Source organism: Cupressus sempervirens, chromosome 9, assembly GCF_028749045.1.
Source record: "Cupressus sempervirens isolate cs-2001-9-10 chromosome 9, ASM2874904v1, whole genome shotgun sequence".
In the NCBI taxonomy this organism is placed as follows: domain Eukaryota; kingdom Viridiplantae; phylum Streptophyta; class Pinopsida; order Cupressales; family Cupressaceae; genus Cupressus; species Cupressus sempervirens.
The window spans coordinates 737,109,313-737,127,723 of record NC_143126.1 but is presented as its reverse complement, the minus strand read 5'-3'; the positions used below and the strand labels follow the sequence as shown (position 1 = coordinate 737,127,723).

Sequence of the window (18,411 nt, the reverse complement as noted above, 5' to 3'; positions counted from 1 at the left end):
TCTACTTGCACAAATCAAAACATGTTTAAATAGTTCATATGAAAATATGTTAAAATTTTCAGCACAATCTACCTTTTGATGGGGATTTCAGACGATCTAATAAAATCTACATACTTTGAATTCTGGCACATTAAGTTTGAACTACATTTAAATGATGCACTCCTCTATTTTCATTCTTGAAGTTGTGGCCAACATTGACACCAGCAGAATTAGAATATTGCAAGAGCTTAAGAGGGTCCTTGATAACAAGCATCTTCAGGTGACAGATCATATTTATTTTTAACTTCAATTTATATATCAATGTTACAAGGTTCATAGAATTGCATAAGAAACATACAATTGACTTTAAAGTTGGTAAATAAGTTTTTTCAAAAGAGTCAATGTTTCCATAGGAGAAGTATGTCCTTATATAAGACAATATTCTACTTAGTTGATCTTATATGGGTTTTAGCTAGCATTGGCCAATCCTGGTGTGAATTTGATGGAAAAATTCAATAAGGCAAAGTTTACAGAGTTTCTAGGCCAAAATTGGTTGTTTTTCTTTGTTTCTGATGGTGTGAAAATTTGCAATTCACTCCTAAATGCTCCTAAATAAGAAATGCATGGTGGCAATGATGAACTAAATGTTCTTAATACAGCAACAACTTGAGTCATAAAACTTGATCCAAACTCAAAGGAAGATAATCTTTGAGACTTTTTAGTTTTTCTTTGTCTATTTGAAGACAAGGAAAGAAAATAGTTGAGATAACAAGGCACTCCAAAGCATTACATTCAATTTTCATGGACCTTACCAGAAGATTAGATGAATTGTATTGCCACTATCATACAAAAGTACCTTACTGGTCTAAATGTTAAATAAGGAATGTTCATAACTTCAAAGAGGGAAAAGAATTCTTTAGTTTCATAATGTAAACTATTGAGAATCAAATGGAAGGACTCATATTTTTCTTCTAACTCCATGCAGCAAATTGGATCTTATTTCTTCAAAATTGATGCCAATTTAGGCTATCAAAGTGAGTAATTATGTTTGTTGTATGCCCATGTGTGTTGGAGAGCTTGAGTGTGTATCTTCCACAACTAATAAGTAACAAAAGTTTCAAAATTTTCTATGTTGTAATTATGCTATCTCAACTAAAGAAGGAGGTGGTATTTTCTCCATTCTCCAACTTGACCAGTCAACCCAATGCCATAGGAACTTGATGACCTTAGTGGCTTTTGCCAGCTTATCACCTAAATCCTTAATGAAGTTCTCTATATTCACTTTCTTTCTAATCAATGTCTTTATTGTTGTCTTGATGCCCCCATATTGTCTCTAAGAATGCTAACCATCTAAGCTCAGACTCGGTGAATGGAAAATAATTCAGTGAGACTAATGTTGCATGTTTTCATTAGTAATTATATCCTCTCTCATTGATACCAATGTTAGATAAAAGGTCTACCACCTTGTTATCTCCATGTAGTAATGGGCAATAGTTTATTTGGGAAAGCTACCTTAAATATCCCAAGCTTTTCCCATAATGTTATTAAGCCTCCAACTTGTTGAATGCCTTTTGTGCATACAAAGGATGATAATAATCAGTATCTTTCAATATAAATCTTTTGAATGATACATGATTTAGCCAAAAGGAGAACATGGAGAAGAGTATTTGCCTCTCTTTTATGGTTTTCTCCAGGTGAGAGTTTCTTGGAAGTTGCCTTTATTATTCTACTATTGTCATCCCTAATAACACTACCAACACTCAAATGTCATGAGTTGAACCTTGCAATTCCATTTAAAGTTTAGTGTGAATTCCCCTTTGGAGCCTGGAGTCCATTTAATTTGTGCTCTATTGATGGAGGAGAGGAAGCTGAGGGAAGAAGCAGGTGGTTTAACCCAAAGATCTCATCAACTAGAAAAGTGACATCAAATTCTATGTAGATTTTGAAAATGCAATAGCAAACACAGGATAAGCTCAAACAGTTACAGAAAACATAGCGGGGGTAAACAAAAAACAAAAAATATATATTATTCAAATTCTCCAAGATTGATTACATTTTAGTATTTTAGAGACTCGTAATATTTTCAATAGTACAATAATGCATTGTGTTATAAAGGTTTCAGCCTTGTAAACAAATCATTCTTTCCTACTAAATGAATGATTACCAAATATTATTTTGGTTGATAACATTCCATGCATTCAACATGATTTATTTTGGAAAGTTGTTGAAACTATCAGATCCAAAAAAAACTAATGAAAACTACCTCTCAACTAACTATTAAAACATCACATGACAACGAATATTAAAAGACATTACATGGCTTCCTCTGATTGGTAGAATGGGACAAGGATTAGATCAACATTAGTTACGTACATAGTCATCCTTGATTATGAGACACACTTTGATTTTGAAGTTATGAGAACTAGACCTTTGCAACTTGATGTGGTACAAGATAACTCAATGTGGTGTAATTCAAATCTTTGCAACTCATTGTGCAACATTTCCAGCTAACTCACTATGCAACACTTTTTGTAGATGTGAAGTGCCCATTTACTCATTTTTCTTCTTCATGAGAGATCACTAGGTTTTCCTTCTTAGATTAACATAGATAAAATTCAGGACATTTTGATCTTCCAATCATAAGAAGTAGTCATCAAATTCTTGACTCAAACATCCAAACCTTGACTCACCCCTATTTTTGTTTACCTACAAGCATTATATCATATTAATGAATATTAGTATTCTATATTAATGAATTTTATATCATATTAGTGAATTTTATGTGATTGTATTGATTGAATGTTATAGTTCATAAATGGATGAAGGAATGAATGAAGTATGTAATTAGATGATAATGGGTAATTTAGATTGATGTTAGGGGGAGGGGGGTGAGGCTAGATGAGCTTCCACCTTCACGTGGCTGGCCTTGTCAAGTAGAGAATATTACAGTATTCTCGAAACCAAGTGAAGCTCAAACTAACATGCCAAAGAATCGCAAAACCCAAATCCATCTACCTCTCATCTTCTCATCCTAATAAGTCATCTTTTCTACCACTTTTTACATTTTCAATATTCTACTATGCACAATCTTGATAATGGCAACATCCATCTTGTCAGTAAGTTGTTCATATCCTATCCTTTTATTTTTTTAAATGTTTCTATTTCTCTGCTACCATAACTCCCATATGAAAATAGACAGTGTTGCAGTCCACAAGCCACCATACAAACAGTCCTTATTTTGAATAGATGTTTATCTTTGGTCTTAGCTATTTTGTAATTAGGTAATTATAGACCTCCTTAGTGTTCTAGTTTGCAATAGTCATTTGATATTTTCTTTGAACAACCTCGACCCCATAAGAAATCTACAAACCATTGTGGATGAGGACTACTGGAGCAACCTTCATTATTGCATCCAAACCAAGGTAATTCATTTACTTTGTTTTTGTATACCATGGAAAGACTTGTAAACTTATCTCCATATTCCAACTTTATTAAACTAATTTCTCCTCTATCCCTTTTGGTGCTCAAATTTGGTATTGCTATTCAAATATGGTAGCAGAGAAAGCAACGTGTGAGTATGCGATGTTTAAATGTAGCCTTCATTTGATAACATTACTGGGGTATGTTTAGTTTTATTTGTTACTTTTGTATCTAATTTTAAATACCTTTCTAGCTTTGCATATATGTTTATAGAATTCAATAGAATGGTATTACTTAAACATAATTCATGTTCATTTTCTATGGTTTCTAATTTCATAGTGCCCTTATAACTGCATTCAATGTGACAAATGTTGTAATAATAGGTGGGGATGTACTTTCTATAGCATGATCTTAAATTCTAGATCATGAAATATTATCTTTATTGATGCTTAATTTACCCTCTTGCTTAGAATAAGCAGTCAACTATCAAAAGGTGTTGCTATTAGATGGTTGTGGAGACCATTAGTTCAAATTTTTTATATGTGTTTGGTTAGTTTTTATAATTCTAATATTTTTCTTCGCATATTCATTTTCTCAAGTGACATTGGTACTATTTATGAGTAGGGATCTATTTGGTGGGATTGGTACCATAATGCGAGTTCTTCCCTTCTTGGTTCCCTTTCGACATAGCTCTTCTTTAGAATCCTCCAATAGAAAGGCCTCCACCTCTTCTACCTCTATTTCTGAGTCACACATCATTTAAGGTTATCTTTAAACCAACTGTCATTTTTGAGTTTTCAAACACGAAGAAGAAACATGAGGAAGTCCAAGTTCCTTTGAATGGTTTACCTATTTTCCCAAAATACACAAGTTTTCACAAACTAGAATTGGGTGGGTCATAATTAGTGTTTTTTTTTTTTTTTATCATTAGCATATGGTATATTGGTTTGGAGATTGTGAGGTCAACTTCTATATTTATCTATTTATCCAAAATCCATCTTAGTCTTTAGGAATTAGATTTGGGTGGGTCATAACTAGTGTATTTATGACAATGAGAACATCATAGTTTATTGGTTTGAAGATTGTGAGGTCTATTGATATATATACCTGTTTTCCCAAAATTCATCATAGTCTGCAAAAACTAGAATTGGGTGGGTCATAATTAGTTTATTTCTTCTTATGAGCCCATCATAGTATATATTTGTTTGGAGATTGTCAGGTCTACTTGTATATTGACTAGGACCCAGTCCAAATAGCTAACATCATTACCAATATATTATTGCATACTAAAATTTGCCTCAACTTCTCTATCTAATCTTCTTGTCTGGGGCCATAATATGCCTTTTAACACTACCTATTTTATTGGGGTTCCCATAGCAAAGAGAAAACACTATTAAAAGGAGATCGACAAATGATATTAATATCTTCATGATCCACCCTCGCTATCATACACTGGTATTTATCTATAGCCAAATATTTCTTTTTTCAAATGAATAACATTAATGTAAACAAGCTCTCATAATATTTGTTAATGTGTAGTTTAAGCTTTATGTGCACAATTTGAATCAATTATAGCTACTCCAGTTCTCATCTATTTATCCTTCTTTGTTATCCTTCAACATTTCTTGATGGAGTTGAGTAGGGTGGTGGTATTCAAAACACAATGAAAGTTGGAAATTTTAGAGGTTTAGGCACTCTAGCCTATCAATCATATCAAATACTTCAAAGATCTAATTTGTCAAGACTATCTTCAAGACTTATAAATGAATGGTTTGGTTTTATAAACTTTAAAACACTTGGACTCAATGGTTCTAAGGTTCCAATTCAATTCCAATACCCCCAATCCACACAACTCTTCCTCAAACTATTAAAAAAACCTAGTAGGTTGTTTAGTAGACTGATAGCAAAACAAAAACCCAAATAACTCAGACTTCTTCCAAGACACCTAACAAGGTGATGGTATTTATGAATACCCTTTTCAATGTTCTATGACATCAAAAAAATTCATATTCTTGTTTTGGGTCAATACCATTATATATGACTGTACCCTTATTTTCAATACATGGAAATGACTAATTTTCCAAAGGAAGTATCAACAAATGACATCCTATCAAACCCAACTACTATAAAATAACTAGTTATGCCTTAAAATGGCCATATGCAAAAGGAATTAACTCCAAAGGGTCTGCAACATCAAAACCCCTAATTTATGCCTTAAAACCCTTGTTATCTAGGGCTTCCACAATCTCCCAATTCTACACTCTCCTGCCAAAAATTGAAGATGGATTCACCATCTAATGAACATCACATAATTTTCACAAACATAAAACACACTCCTTGTTTGACCAGATTAGCCACTGCTATACCCGATCCACCATTTTCATTATTTTTCCTTCACTATGATCACTTCTATTCAATCCAACTGTACAAATGCTTGGTTAGTCATTTATAATACAAGTTAATAGTTTTCATTCCATGAATTAGGCGTATGTATTCATGGAACAATTGTAAATTATTCTTAAACCCTACTACAACAGCAAACTTAAACACAAACAACTAGTTAACAATAACTGGTGTGATAGTGAGTCACTGCAATGTTTGGAAGCACATCCAAAGTAAAATAAAATGATTTAAGAACCCTTTCAATGCATTTTAAATTCAATCAATCAAATTTAGAATTGATAGATCAGGGAAATTACAAAATTTGAATAGTGTAAGAATTTGCCTTAGGGCAAAATTCACCCAGGAACTAAGAACTCAAACACAAGCACAACTATAGACCAAAAAGAGAGAGTATGATCAAAATGATGATATATTCATTCAATATGCATTGTAAAAGTACACTAGGATTTTCTATATATAAAGGCCTCTGAGATACATCTAGAATGCCTCAGAATTAGCTACATGATAAGTCACACAACTAGGCACATGTCCACCAGATATGGGTTATCCTCCATTAAGCACAGAAGTAAGTGTGATGATGAGAGGATAAGCCTACAAGGGTGTAACATGCAAATCAGTGTTGTAGACACCATGTGCTAAAATAGAGTTGTATACTTATATGTTGTCAACATGACAACTCAAAAAGGTGCACAAACTCCTAAGTGTCTCACAAAATAAAATAATAAAATAATGCATTAACCTAAGTAAACTTAAGTAAGTGTAAATAGTAAATACGTATTTACAACAACAAATAGTTTATTTCTTGTTGTTCACCCAAAACTGTATACACCAATTTCAATACCTTCTCTCCTATCCCATAACAGAGACCCTTTTCTATTAAAAAGACTCCAATATAACTCCCAAAACTAATCCAACCAACTCTTAGCATTGAGTTGAATGTTTAAACCAAAACATAACAAAACAATAGTTCCCTGAGATAGCTGTTATTATTTGAAAATTGGAATTTTTTTAAAACCATAAATGGCTTTATTTGAAATTGTGACTTCTTCCTAATTGTTTCCTAAATTCCTAGACTCATCCCCAACCTATCTTAGACTCCTAGAAACCTTATTAAGAACATTGTTGAAACTGTTGGTGTTTGAAAACATGGGAGGGTTTTCAATTATCCCACTAAGAAAGTGACATGTCTAGGGGTAGCTAACTCCCATTTTCAACATGCCATTTATGACAACAGGCCAACTATAAGGTATGACCCTTCTTCTTCTTTAGGCTCTGCAAAACCTAGGCGGGTGGACCTATAGATTCTTTATATGGTACCAGTTATCAAAGCATATTGAATCTAATATGAAGTAGATAAAACTCTTATTTCTCATGATAACTCATGAAATAACATAGACCTACGATAGCTAGATGCAGATCTATGAACCTCATAAGCTGAGTGAGGGCATTCTATTATAGCTCTTCAACATGAAAGGGGAAAAGCATTTGATTATTGATGTTGAGTTTCAACAAATCCTCAAATATGCATAAGTATAACAAGTGATCCTATAACTGATTAGTACATGATCCATTGGGCAATCCCATGAATTCAAAACATACATCTATGACATCGAGACATATTTTGTATACCCTGACATCAAATCTATCTAATCATCTTGTGATTCAGACATTAGTGTTCATTCAGATATCATTCTCACAAAATATCCTTCTCAAATAACTAGTAACCTTGTTTAAACATATTAAGCATTTAATTGGCCCTTTGGTCCAATAGCAAAATACATCAAACGTACAACCTGAAAGGGATGCAAATGGGTCTCAGATCTTTGTTCCAAAACCACATAAGACTTACAAATTGTTGAGACAAGAGACAAGAACCAGAACAAAACTAGTGAAATTGCTGCTCATATGTATTCATTTCCTTGAAACTATACATTCAGATGCATAAAATTAAAACATGAAACAACCTAACATCTTAGAACTATCTATATTATCAATACACTTGCTGTTCACATGAGAGAAATGTGCTGAAGAATGAAGGTGGAATCACAGATCTAGATCCAACAAAGTGGTCTCACAGAAGGACTGAAGATTTCCAACCCACAATGGTCTCCCAATAACAAAAAACTGGAACCCTTACAATGAAAGAAAGAATGAAAGATATAGGAAAAGATGAAATTCTCGGATCTGATATACAACCGACAGGTGTCCACTTGAAATTCAATCCTTTAGCAACTGAAAAACCTCTTTCTTATTTTTTCCCATTTTGGTTTGATCTTGTTTCATCATTTTCTATAACAAACTTGCAAAATATCCCTTTCTAAATGATGAAAACTGTGTGAGTCACCAAAATCTCTTAACTGCCTTATGAGAATGCTAGTGAAATTGGGTTTTTACTGAGTGAATGTGGTCAAATTTTGACCCATACTGCATTTGAACTATTTTTTTAACCATATTCAAATCAATATCATGTTTAAAAATCAGATCTAAACTTCCTAGTTTGAATACAATTGCAATTCAGGTACTTGATAGAAAACCTCATGTAGCCTAAACCAACTGCTTCCTGTGCAAAAATTGACTCCAAAATTGAAAAGTTTGTCTTCTCCCGATTCCTGCAATATATAATATCGCCTATCTAGCCTTCAAAAAACTCATTAAATCTTCCTTTGGAAATTGCCTCCCTCTGCTATAAAGGTCAGGTCTACAACTTGTTTGATTTTAAATTTCAAAAAATGTAAAATATGCTAAGGTTCAAACTTTATAAAAAGGCCCACTGAATTTAAAATTCAATCTAAACATGCAACTTTGAATAAGAATAATAAAACATAGAATTTTTTATCATTTTCAAATTTCTCTTCACCCCTCAGAATTCGGGGTCAAACTGGGTTTGACTGAGTGACACATGTCACTCATTGATTGGCTGCTCTACACCCCTACCACTGAACTTCCACGTCACAATTTACGTGGGCTCGATGCCACATGGCGCAATCTTTCTTTCTCATATTTTTTAACTAATGTGCATCTTATTTTTGCGAGGAAGTGCCATCCGTCAGATTGTGACACGTGTCACGATCTGAGCACCTCCTGTCTCAACTTGCTCCTGATCGCCAACTAGGACCCATTGCCACACGAGCTGCCACATGGCACTATTCTAGTCATCACTTGATTGCTTATCCACCCATCACATCAGCGCCACTTCACCATTGGTTTGAGCCCTTCTGCCATGTGGCAAAATTTTGCATTCCCACATTATTTAAACTCCACACAACTTGGAAATGCAGGATTGCACCCACCATCCGATCTGGACATGTGGCGCAATCTCACGCATTTCACCACATCACCATGCCTACGTGTTCATCCAAAATTATGCCTCTATCATGCTAACATCACACATTTACTATTCCTCTGGCCGACCATGGGCCCACGCGCAAGCTTTGGCTTTCACAAAGGCCTTTTGTCCTAAGAAATCTTATTGTACATGTGTAGTTGTATTTAAAAACTTAAAACATGCACCACATAATGAATGTGGGATAAAACATGCTCAGGCACCTTTCCATAAAATGTCTCTACGCTGCTGCATTTTATCCATGTTTATTTTTATTTGTGTGAGTCATCGTGCCAGCTCCATCCCTCTTTCTATGTTGTTGGAGCTTTCTTTTAACGCCTAGCTCTTATTCTTTCACCATGGTTTCCTCAAGTTGTGTGTCTTTCTCTTTTCATGGTGTGGATTCTATCTTTGATTTGCTGAATTCTCTAATATTGACTGGCATTACGCCTTAAAATTGTGGCTTCTATTGTGGACACTCTGTCTTGATGCGCCTTCATTCTTGGACGTGGGTCTTCTCTAAACTTGGCCGATTTCTTTTTCTTAGTGTGCGACTTCTTTTTATGATCTGCTGAGCATCTTTAGCCTGTTGGCTTCTTCTTCATTTATCCTGCGCTAAAGCAATCTCCTTATTATTGGACAATTTTTCTTTGTTTTCCAGCATGAGTCTTCGATTTCATGCCTTGTGCCTTTGATGGCTTCTTAGGTTGGGCGTGAGCTTTCATTTTACTGGTCTATGTCCTCCTTTTACTAACGTTGGTGACTTTTCCATTAGTGGAGGAAACCAACTCTTTTGTTTTGCTTGCTCTGTTCTGCGTGAAGCAATCTTCAAACGTTGCCTGCATTTTCATAGGCATGCTTCTCCTTTGGATAGGAATTTTCCCTTGCATGCGTTGTAGATTTGAAGCTTTTCTTGCTTCCTTTCTCTTTTACCACAAGCTGTGGCTCCCATTGGTCCTGCTCATTTACCTACAGCTTGGGTGTTTCAACTGACTTCCTTGTGTATGCCTGGGGCTTTAAAAATGTGGATCCACGAGTGATACTCCCTTGTCTAGCATGGATTCCACTGGAACTACAACGACTTTTTCTTTCAAACATCCTCTCCCCTTCACTGTTCCTTAATGTTTTAAAGACTGTGGCTTCATCTTATGCATGGCATCTTCTTTAAAGACTACAAGTTTGGCTTTTAACACTGGTCTTCTTGTGCATTGGATGCTTCATATAAAACATCCATGTGCCACAGACAATACCATTGCAAAAATAAGAGAAGATTGTAAAGCAGACTGAGGGTGCATCCAAGAGTGCAAAGCTCACCAAAATGAAATTTGAACATTTGTGCAGTTTGAGAAAACTTTGTTGCTTGTTTGAACAAGTCATTTTATCGTTCTCCTACAACTTGTTGACTTTGTGCCAGGAGGTCTGTTGACTAGCCTTAAAAAATTGACTCAAACCTCTGATCAGGTCCTGAAACTTGGCACACTAATTCTTTGTTTTGCATTCTCTACCGTGTCGAATCTTGTCCCATGAGAAATTCAGGGTCAAAAGATATTGACCATAAAAGTTGCCCCTTTAGAATTACTTGCACCAAAAACATGTCAGAATACCATTAATTGGGTTTGGATTTGGCTCGAAAAACTAGGCAAATAGGCATATGGGAAGATGAAAATTGGGGCGTTAAATCTCTGTCATGAGGTGAATATGAATATGCAATTTTGGCTCATAAAAAATAATTGGGCGCAAATGGCAGACATTCAAAGTGGGCTACTTGGATTTTGCAGATTGGAAATACTAGCATAAAATCATTTTTTGCAAATGGAATTGACCTAGAAAAGTGTGCAAATAGATTCATCATGACTTGCAAACTGACACACTTAAAGTATTTTTAGAGGAAAACACAACAATACAATCCATTCAATCTAGCCAATCATAGATTTTAACTTATGATATCACGAATAGGGGTTCCAATCAATCTGCATTTGCTGACACCAGTGAAAAGATAAAAATTGTGTTTGGAATCACGTTTGAAAACTGATCAAACGGATTCGTCATAAGCTGAAACTTGAAAGATAGGAAGTCTCTGATGTCTACAATGCAACACAAAAGGAATTTTAGCATTTTGGTCAACTGGTCAAAAGTTACAGCATGTCAAACAAGGCTTCCCAGAAAAATGAACAATGTGCATCAGCATGAAAACATTAAATGACCAACTTTGAGGGATTCAAAACCTAGTCCAACAGACTCAAAATGACTTGAAATCTGAAACATAGATTCTTAGGTATGGACACTAAACTCTCCCAAAGTGGCAAGTCATGACACTATTTTGGGTGCGAGATATTCAAAGACAAACACAACCTCCTGTCGATGTCTGACACTAGGGATAAAATGCAGAAAAGACACCAACTCAAAAAAGACTTTGCCAAACAGCTTGAAATCTCAATTTAACATCATGGAACATGTGGACGGGCTAAATCAATGGTGTTAGAAACATTAAACACCTTAGGGGCTTCAAAGGTATAGTCGGGTACATTTGCAATTATGGGGCTTGATCTCCCAAATTTTTGAAATGTGACTAAAAATGAAGCATGCATATTTTTAGTCCCAACAGAAACTTGGACAAACTTTGGACCATTACGACCAACCATTAGCCCTTTTTGCATCCATAATATGTAGTTGTTGTATTATAACTTAATAGAAGGAGATTTATTTTAAGGACCTGATACTATAGCATTTTTTTGAATCATTTTTGTATTTCATATACATAATAGAAGGTTAAAAAGATGAAGGTAGTTGTTAAGGTCACCTCCATGTAAGACAGAAAATTGGTGTATGAGACTCTCTTTATCTATTCATTCCACAGAGTGATTACTTCTTCAATTTACCTTATATATTGTTCATTAAGGTGTATAGCATTGTCTCTTTGACTTATCACCTAACCTCCAATAAGAACTACATGTATGCAGTACTTTCATATTGAAAACTTTGAAATCCTATCCTAGACTAAGTGCATATTTGATCGACATCTTTGTAAGTCTACTAAGAAACATGCTTCACAAATAGTGACTAGAGGTATTTTAATCAACTCACCTTCTATTTGAAAATGCCACAAGGCCAATTCTTCTGAAGAGGAATTGCATTATTTTAGTTTCATTATAGGTCTTAAGATCCTCCAATTGATCTGATGACCTTGCTTATACACTCCATCCTCCTGATTTGTATTAGGGTCTTTGAGGTCTCCATAAACTTCAACTTTGGCTTGGTTGTGTGTGGCGCTCTTGCACCTTTTCTTCTATTGGATCCTTAAAATTTTCAACATTTCTTCTATTGGATCCTTCAAAATAACAAGCACATGAGCCATTTTATTGACTTGATCTGATCTTTTTGATTTACCGCATGGATGTTAACATTGTTGGAAAATTGTAGCCAACTAGGCAATTGACTCATTAGGGGATATCATCTCTCTTAGAAGTCCCATCAATGGACTAAAAAAATGTTATGTCATGGAACTCTCAAGGGTTATAGATAATTTTTTGAGGAGTAGCTATTCAAAAATAACTTGCCCTAGAGAAGCCTAGTTGAATATATTTTGCAAGAAAGAAAAGTTGACAATGCAAATTTGTTGCACATACCTGTTAGATCATTGGCATTTTACAGCCAATTAGGCTATTGATTTTTTATGTAGTCAATAGGTTTCCAGATCTTTAAAATTTTATAGCCAACTAAGCTATTATCACTCTTTGGAAGCTCTCCTTGGTCCACTTCCAACTGAGCGTATAGGGCTTAGGCTAGCTAATTGACATGTATACCAAACCATAATCATTTCTCTGGATAGTGTTTATGGAAACTCAGGGTTGGACAAGTAATATTTTTGTTGGAATCTTGAAACAAAAAGGGAAAATTGGAAAGTTGTTGGACAATAAATGCTATGGTTAGAATTTTGAAACAAAAAGAATTGAAAAACTAAATAATGGGACTGACAAAAACCACAAGCTTGAATGAAATCCATAAAATCATTGTAATATAGTTACACAACCTGAACTTAAAGACCATGTACAAAGGATGCTTAACAATGATCCTTGTACCTGATACCACCATATGTGATTAACAAATATATAGGACAAATGGTAACAATTTCTTAGGAAAAAGAGAATTATTTGAATGTATGAGTCGTGTTCAAATCCCAGTAAATAAATAAAGATGAAGAAATTTATGTCTGAGCTATTATAAAGATTTCCTCATATCATATCTAGCATTCATAAATTATGAAATTCCCCTTTCCAGAAGGAAAATATTGATAAAATGCTTTTAGAAGATAGAAATAACTTTGAAACTGATATGCTCATTTGTCAAAATGACAAAATCTCATTTACAATAAGAACATTATCATGTAGTGTCAAATCTTTATACACAATGATGCAAGTGGCATATGAAGGAAAAAGGATCATACAATTCCTATATTTTACATAGTACAACTGATTATGAATTTATATATGGAGCAAATGTCTTAAAAAATTCTCATAAACTGGTCTCTTGTTATATATAGCTTGATCCAAAACACAAAAGAGAAATATTAGTATTCTTTAGATTAAGCCAATTAGACATCAACCACAAGCCATTCCTCAACTAAACTCTAGACGTCTCACATGTTCAATAACTTGCTTGGGTTGCATCCATTTCCATTCAGAAAACTCAACTGCATTTGTCCCATCACCTGCTAGATTGATCTCATTTTAGGAGAAACCTGTAGAAAACTCTCTAGAGGAATTAGAAGCTATTTGAAATAAATTAAAGCATAAAAAATTCAAGAAACTAAGGGTTATAAAGGATGTTTTCTATGAATCGTGTGATTTTGCAAACTTTCAGTGCTAACTTCAAAAAATGAGACTTGCAGATCAGCTTATCTCTTGTAAGAGATGCTACATTTAGAAGTAAACATCCCTAGCACTAGACCACGTGAATATGAAATTCACTATAGAAATTTTTGAACATTTCAGTCCAAAGCTTCCAACAATATCATCCAATGAAAATTATCCAAAACTTAAAACTCCTCTGAGAGATGGAGTTTGTATCTAACATAAGCCCAAGATCATAAGCAAATAATGTATGGTTGTACCTAGGTTTCTATCCAAGTGCAAATATATTAATAATGTTTGTACCTATAGAACAAAAAGCTCAATTGAAACATTATCCAAGACCCCACATTACAACCAATGGATTGTGACATGCCACAAAATTTTAAAATCATAGCAGAGCGTGGATGGTAGGATTCGAACCTACGCAGGCAGAACCCACATGATTTCTAGTCATGCCCGATAACCACTCTTGCACGTCCACTGTAAAAAAATTCAATACATCTGTTGTATCATGTTCTCTGCTAGATGGAACCAATACATCTACTTCTATGTAGGACAATACTATCTCATCTTCAACTCAATGAATACCATCAATGTTGATCTAATTGCTATCGAAGTAAAAGAAATTATAGGCCTGATATGTTTCAATGGAAGAATTAAACACAAATACTAAGCTTATGTAACTAATAGTGTAAATCCATTAGTTAGAGGATAGTTTTGTAGGTTACATCAAACTGATCCTTCATGTTTATTTCTTTTTTGTGTTCTGTAAGGAATTATTTATCTCCTTTAATGATGGTTTTAGGAAATAATCACTCACATATTTATAAAATGATTAGATGGTGCATGACTTGTAGATGGTGATTGACTTGTACAGTTGTATTCATTTTGCATTGAATTTATTTGGTTAAGAAAAGTTGATGATAATACTTCCTTTAATCTTCTTGCTAATAAATGTCGGATGAAATTAATTTCCTTATACTTATTGAACATTGGATTAGTGAATGAATTACTTTTAATTGTATTTTATTATACTAGACCTAATGGTATAAAAAGAATTGTGTGTGTTAAAACTTATTCAATAGATGTTCCATTAATTGATTTGCAAGTTGAATCAGTTGAATAATAGTTTAGTAAATATTTAATTTTGTCATATAAAACATGGCTTGCCAGCATGGCCTCCTTTGTGCCTTTGGCCCCCCTTTGAGCAATCTAGGTATGGACAATTAGCATTCATTAAACTTCAGGACTACTAAGCATTTCTATTATTTAGAAGTGCAAAAATCATGATAACACGACTTTAGGAATAATTTAGTAATAGAACTTGTAGAAAGCCAGCATTTTCATGTTATCAATTTGTAGACAATTGTAACGCTTTCATATTACTTTTTTTACTAAACATGCCTTGAAATAATCCTATTGGATTAGAGAAAGATTATGATTCTTAGAAGCTCATTTTATGTTAGTCTCAAATGGACTTTCTACTTTAATTTTACCTAATGAAAATTTTATTAGATCTTTTGGAAGAATAGAAATCGGCATGATCTCCTTCTTACAAGCTCCCCAATACCCCAATCAATAGATAAATGTTATGATGGAAGAGAGTGTGAAGCTGGCCAAAGAATTTAGTGGTTGAAAATGGACAATGCTGGCATTTCTTGACACACATTATCCAAATAAGCCAGAGCCTCCTTATCCTCCTCATTGCATAGTAGGAACTGATGAAGCAAATCTTGTTCCAGGTTTGATTTATTTTTTTAGTATTAATATTGTATAATTTCTTTTCTTGTTGAAAAAAAACTTTTACTACTATTTGAATTGTTCTCTGCGAGTATTTGACCATTTTGAAATTTTGATTAGTTTGAAAATCTTTGGGTTTTTTTGATTGCATCTTCTAACTAGATTTTCTTTAGCTTTGTGAATAAAGTGTCATATGACAACCTCATTTTTTGTAGATATAAGTGCCCTCTTCATTTGCTCTATAATTATCTTGATAGGTTCACTAGATAAACCATTCTTCCAGGGCACAAATCATGTCTTGACCTTTGCAATTTTTGATGATAGTGTACACTAGCTATGTTTAGTTCTTTTTCATGGTACAAATATGAGGTGGATTGTTGTGGCACTGTTGGCTCTTGATGGTCATCACACCACCTAATGTTACACACATTTGTTTTCATTTACAGCCTATGGAGATATACATTGACAATGAGGCAAAATTGACACTTCATGGTTTAGCTCAGGTATTGAATTTATTTGAGTTTAATAATGTCCGATAAAATGGTAAACTATTCTCTCTTTTGTTGTGTCTGGTATTTATGTCTTGAGATTCTTCCAGCACTACATCAAACTGAGTGAGCTGGAGAAGAACCGAAAGCTAAATGATTTTCTTGATGCACTGGACTTTAATCAAGTTGTGATATTTGTCAAGAGTGTTAACAGGGCTGTAGAGCTGAACAAGCTTCTTGTGGAGTGCAACTTTCCATCAATCTACTTTTATTCTGGAATGCCACAAGAAGAAAGGTATGTTTGATGCTATTTTTCTTTTTCAATCTATCATGGTACTTAACGTAACAATTCTCTTTGCTCTTTAATCTGAGATATGCAATTGAATTTAATTTGTATAATTCTATCATCTCACTTTGCTAGCTACTTCATTCATAAATAAAGCTTTTTACAGTTGTTGTATACACATTATTTATGGCAATATTTGGGATAAAAAGGATTGTTCTTTTTTAAATTCTTGATGGTTCATGAAAATTTCTCTTAAGCATTTGATTTAATTATGTTTAACAACTACTAATGTGTTTCTTGTGATAGTTTTAGAAATAAAATTTTAATATGTGATTTTTCATGCAGATTAACTAGGTACAAAGGTTTCAAGGAAGGTCATAAGGTAAAATGAAGGACTTTGATTGCCAGAGGCCAATGGTTTTGTGACATTGGTATTGCATAGGAGCTCTAATATAGTTGGTGTTAAATTAGAAGTAGTTGGACCTCCTATCAATGATTTCTTGAGGTTCTCCAATGTCCTAGCCACATCTCTCATTTAAGGTCATTCTCTTGGTGATTCATTGCTACAAAGAAAACCAACATTATTTGTAACCATTCTTTGTAACCATCTCTAAACTCTCCTATCTTTTTAATAATTGGCCTTGAACCAGTATCCCTACTAGTAAAGTTGTTTCTTTGTTTCTTTTCTATGCATTGTAAGTGTATTCCTGCTCTTAAGAAAAATATAGGATGTAATGTACATCAAATATTAACATTTTAAATTTTCAACTAAATATCAGCATGTTTATTTAAAATGGCAAGACAATTTGGTATTTTAAATGTTCCACATCATTTTCTATATTGGTTTTTGAATATACAACGATACATTTTGAAATTCATGTGCCTAGAGTATGACTTTTATTCTTAATTTTTTCATGTAAGCATTTTATGTTTTCAAAGTAAGAATTATCTAGTAAATCTGACTAGTACATTTGTTTTGTTCCATAAATTTCCTATGCATAAATGTCCATTTGTTCCATGTTGTATCAAGCAATTTTTTCTTATCCAAGCCATTTAATTTGCAACCTTTTAAATCTCTGCAAAGATAAAGTTGGAGCAGGAGAATTTTTCTTCTCAAAGGTGTCCTTTGTCCTATCAACCAAACTACTCCTATTCTTTTGATCTTGATACTAGATCACAAATTTCACATCCAATAATCCCTTGGATCACTTACTCACATTTACCAAATACTCTTCTCTTATTCACATTCCTCAATTGTAATTCACATCCAACTCATGCTTTACCAAAAGGAAAATAACCTTCTTTTATATCATGTCCTCCAAACAATTCCTTGAGTCAACCTTGGGGTTTTCCCAATTAATTATAATAGGACCACATTAAGATAATTAATTATTTCTTAGTTAGACAATACTGTCAGCTCACAGTCTTTAGAAATTCTCATACGTGTGACTACAGGAATTGCACACTTGTTGAAATCATCATTAGACTTTCCTATGTCACTGTATAACTTTGAATATCTTGATTCTATCTCTAGTAGGAGATTCAAATAAATTATTAGAAATTTCTTATCAAGTACTCTGTCTCTATATTTCTCTCTTTAAATCAAACATATATTCTGCATATCATTGACTTACTTCATGTACACTTAACCTCATCATAAGGATACTGTGTATAACGTGTCCTCAACCATGCTTCACCTAAACATCAAATCTCAATCCATATGACCATGACCTATGTCTGCTATGTTGCCAATCTTTAAAAAAACCATACGATGTTGTCATCAATGACAAACACAATCATGAATGCAATAGATCAATCATGCTACCAATCTCCACATACTCTAGAAATACTTATGATACTCCCCCAAAGGAATAGCATTAGCACTCATGCTAATAGTTTCATCCTTCCCCTTATATTTTTTTC

The 18,411-nt window shown here is 33.7% G+C and overlaps 1 pseudogene; it reads left to right on the top strand.

The window, feature by feature from the left end:
* Positions 1-16,507, top strand: part of LOC149540833 (sulfate transporter 3.1-like) — a 32,101-nt pseudogene extending 15,594 nt beyond the window's left edge.
* The last annotated feature ends 1,904 nt before the right edge of the window (positions 16,508-18,411 follow it).